General features: G+C 38.5%; 1 pseudogene across 1 annotated transcript; it reads right to left on the reverse strand.

The window, feature by feature from the left end:
* Positions 1 to 263: 263 nt before the first annotated feature.
* On the reverse strand, positions 264 to 1,529 carry LOC308649306 (RAD9, HUS1, RAD1-interacting nuclear orphan protein 1-like; annotated as a pseudogene). Its single transcript has 2 exons — positions 1,440 to 1,529; positions 264 to 1,080 (listed from the first exon to the last, which is right to left on the reverse strand). The product of its transcript is annotated as an RAD9, HUS1, RAD1-interacting nuclear orphan protein 1-like (transcript).
* Positions 1,530 to 4,396: the final 2,867 nt, after the last annotated feature.

A 4,396-nucleotide genomic window follows, 5' to 3' on the forward strand; every position in this document is an offset into this window, starting at 1 on the left:
TACATTTTAAACAGTTACTTCAAGATATTTAAAAATTTTAAACAATACAAGAAAAATATGAAGTGAACAGTCATGACACTAAATTCAATTATTTATAAAATCTTAAAAGCCAATCTGGGAACTGAATTCCCTTGTGACTCTAGGGCTCTAGTTAAACATTTGTTTTTCCTGTTGATATTATTTCTATTTTATTCTTTCAACTTTATGAAAATTAGCAATTTTTGAGGCTGCTGATGAGAGAGGATGATGTCTGAGAAATCCAGTCAGCTTTTCACAGGGAACTGGCTTCTGCTCAACTTCCCTCTTTCCCTAAGGTAAACCAACAGGTGCCCTGTCTTCTCCATGTGACTTTTATCCCATACTTCTCCTCAGGGTTGTCTTTAACCAGAATAGGTCCAGGTTCTAGGTTGGTAAGAATACCAGTGTGAAGGACACAGCTTGCAAGGCTGTTTTCCCTCTGATCTGGGAAAATGAAGTCCTCCTTCACAGAAGATGACCCTGGGGTCTGGATATTAGACCAAATGAACACATGAGGAGAGCTCTGAAGTGCATGTGCTGAGAGTTCCCCACAACTTTGTGGACTGAGCACTGGAATGAAGAGCTTTCTGGAAATGTCTTCTTCTGATTAATTGTGACACCCTATTGATTATTAAGGGGATCCCCAATATCTCTGAACTGGAAGATAACTGTCATTTCTTAAAGATTAGACATGGAAACTTGCAGGTAGATTTACTGCTTGAATGTCTTGCCTGGTCTTGGTGATGATGTTTCCGGTGGGCTGATAACCAGCTTTCTACTATTGTGTCAAACTGAGGTGTTACTCAAGAAGTGATGATGCTGTGGACAGTAAGCTTGCTGGGCACCTGTTGAGTGTGGGTGATGGGCCTCTTTGGAGCTCATAGTGACTTTTGGGTCCTCCAGTGGTTGTTGGTGGAATAACAGAGGAGCTTTGTGTTTTTTTTTTTTTTTAATTTTTTTTTTTTGGGGGGGAGGTATCAATAGGTGAATGAAGGGCAGTTGGTAACCACATGATGCTGGTTGCCTTTGGGTTGTGGAATAGGCTCCAATTTGTAACCATGCCTGTAGAAAAGAAACAAAAGCTGCCCTGCAAGGCTGTGGCCATTGCTCCTTTTAGCGCCTTCAAGTTTTTTCATTTCTTTTTAAAAAATTTTTTATCATAATTTATTTGTTAGTTTAAAAGCTTTGCTCATTGCCTGAGAACTACATAATAGTTGGAATTACAGTTTAACTGGGATCAGTCTTGAAATAGAATTCAGTCTTTTAGAACCTCTGCCTAATACTTAACAAAAGTATTGGCCGTTTCTTTCTAATTTAGCATTCAGTCTGAATGGGACAGCCCATACATCCATATTCTTCTAAATGTATAGGTTAAATTAAGGTAAATCCAATTTACAAATACTTGTAAGTTGTCTACTGACCAAAGGAGAGATCAACAGCATAAATTGTTGAATTCTTTCCAGACACAGTGTTTTAGTCAGCTTTTGCGGGGCTGTGATAAAAGGACCCATCGAGAACAACTGTAGAAGAAGAAAGGTTTATTGGGGGCTCCCAGTTTCAGAGGTCTCAATTGATAAACAGCAGGCCCTATTCCTGGGGCTTGAGGTGAGGCAGAACATCATGGCAGAGGGGTTCGGCAGATAGAGAGAGAGGGAGGGAGGGGGTGTGGGGGGGAAGAGAGAGAGAGAGAGAGACAGAGTTCACTTGCCAAAGGCATGTCCCCAATGCCTCACTTCCCCCAGCCACACTCTACTACCTGCTTTCAATTACCACTCAACTAATCTCACCAGGTGATAAATTCACTGATTGGATTAAAGCTTTTAGGACCTAATCATTTCCCCTCTAAACCCTCTCCCATTGTCTCACATGTGAGCTTTTATGGGACACCTCACATCTAAACCTTAACACACAGGCAGAAGACAAAAGTGGTTCAAAGTCAATTGTGCCAAATAATTAAAGTTATTCCTGATATTTTAAATATTTATCTGTTTTAATCAATTTTCTTCTTTTATTTATTCTTTTTACTTATACATGATAGTAGAAATGTATTTTGACGTACATACGTACATGGACTATAACTTCCCATTTTTGTGGTTGTACATGATGTGGAGTTACACTGGTCATGTATTCATATATGTACTTAGGAAAATTATATCAGATTTATTCTACTGTGTTTTCCATACCCATCCCTCCTCCATTCCCCCCACTCCTGACCTCCAATCTGGTGGAAACCACCCTATTGTGAGTCAGCATCTGTATATCAGACAGAACATTTGGCCTTTGGTTTTTGGGGATTGGCTTATTTCACTTAACATGGTAGTCTCCAGTTCCATCCATTTACCTGCAAATGCCATAATTGCATTCTTCTTTATTCGCTGAGTAATATTCCATTGTGTATATGTACTACTAGAGTTTTTTCACTATTAATAGATAATAAAATACTTTAATACTTATATGATTTCCCTTCTTTTCTTCTGTTAATGTGGTAAATTACCTTGATTTTTGAATGTTATTAGAATAACTGACTTGTTCAAAATACATCATCTTAAAAAATGTATATATATTACTGAATTCTGTTTGTTAATATTTTAACATTTTTCTCATTATATTCATTAATACTTATGGCCTGTAACTTTAATTTTGTTTTAATTTCCTTGTTGGGGTTTGTTATCAATTTAGGTAGGCTTTATAAATGAGTTTGTTTAAGGTTGAGTTATTTTTTTCTTACATGTTTGGCAGAATTAATTGGTGAAACCATCTGTGCCTGGAGTTTTCTTTCTAGAAATGTATTTTATAGATTCTATTTAAATAATTGATATCAGATCATTCAGATTTTATATTTCTTTCCTAGGTTGATCTTGACCTTGTGATCCTCCTTCCTCCATTTCCTAAGTCTCTGGAATTAGATGTGTGATGATAGCTTTTTTTTGTTGTTTTGTTTCTACCACGCGGCCTGCGCAGTGGTTTCATTAATGAGGTTCTAGGCATTAAGTTAGTTAGAAGAGATCAAAATAAAACACACAGACAGTACCTTATTTTACATTGCTAGGTCTGAGACGGCTCGCCTCCCTGGTTCCCGCCTCTAGCCGCCCAGTAGGGCAGCGAGGATTACTCTGGGCTAGCAGGAGAGAGAGAGAGCGAACACGCCGGGGAGTAGCCTTTTATTTGGGGGACAAGAGATTGAGGGGAGAATTCCATCCAATGAAGGTTGAGGGGGGGCTGCACTCCAAGGTCAGGGTCAGTGATTGGGTCTCCAGGGTCAGTGGTCACGCACACCCCCACACGGATGGGCTCTCTCATCAGGAAAGGGTCGGGATAGCTCCGACACAGCCAGAGCGCCTCAGGCCCTTAACGGGAGTCACCCAATCAGGTGTCAGAATGGCTCCCCACATATTCCCCCTTTCTTTTCTTAACAATGAGGTGGCGGTTCACTCTCTGGAGTCCCTGGATTCTTGATTGGAAGACTCGCCATCCTATAGTTACAATACAAAAAAGAATTAACAGCAAAGAGAATAATCCAATAATGTACCAAGCGGAGTGTTTAAGAATATTTCCAGGGTAGAATCCATTTAACTCCTTCAATATTTGGTTAGCCAAAGAAGAAGGATCTGAAAAATCAGCTCTATTATTTTGAATGTCTTGGATATGGTGATGAAGTTCCAGAATATCCAAGCTATTATTACTATTTTGCCAAATACCTAATAAATGGTTTTTAACCTTCTCCCAATCCCAGAGAGAAGCATTGTACTTGGCAGCTGTAACACATACATACTTATAATTAGCATGGCATTTAAGCCTTTCCTTAAATTTTAAGGCTGAAAGTTCATTACCAATGTTTATGATAGTCGCCTCTAAGGCGTTTAATTTGGTCTCAATCTTTTCATCAATATTTACTTGATTACGCAGAGCCTTGGAAGTATTTTGAGCTAAATTATTAAGAAATTTTGCATGCTGAATATTCTGAGACAATGTCAGAGATGCAGAGACAGTTGAGGCAATAAATGAGACCAGTGTTAAGACACCAACAATTATGACTCCAATAGCACATTTAGGTCTTGTTAGCTGGGCATGAATTTGCTGCAAGACTTGTAAACCAGCATCAGCATACCATGGCTCTGAAATATTAGCAGGTAATAAAACAAAAGAGGGCTGATGAAGTATCAGCACTCCCTTTCCTCCATTATACCTAGAAATACAATTGGTTAGATTGCACTTATTACAAGTAACAAAATATCTATCATCTATCCATTTAACTTTTACATTTCCAATAATTAAAACATAAGGAGATTGGACACAGGCTCTTAGGCCATAGCAAGATCCCTCTTTACAGTTCTTGCCAACAAATTTTGGTAAAGGTTTATCTGTAAAATGTAAATAT

This window comes from Spermophilus citellus (assembly GCF_964194105.1).
Source record: "Spermophilus citellus genome assembly, chromosome: 5".
NCBI classification, from domain to species: domain Eukaryota; kingdom Metazoa; phylum Chordata; class Mammalia; order Rodentia; family Sciuridae; genus Spermophilus; species Spermophilus citellus.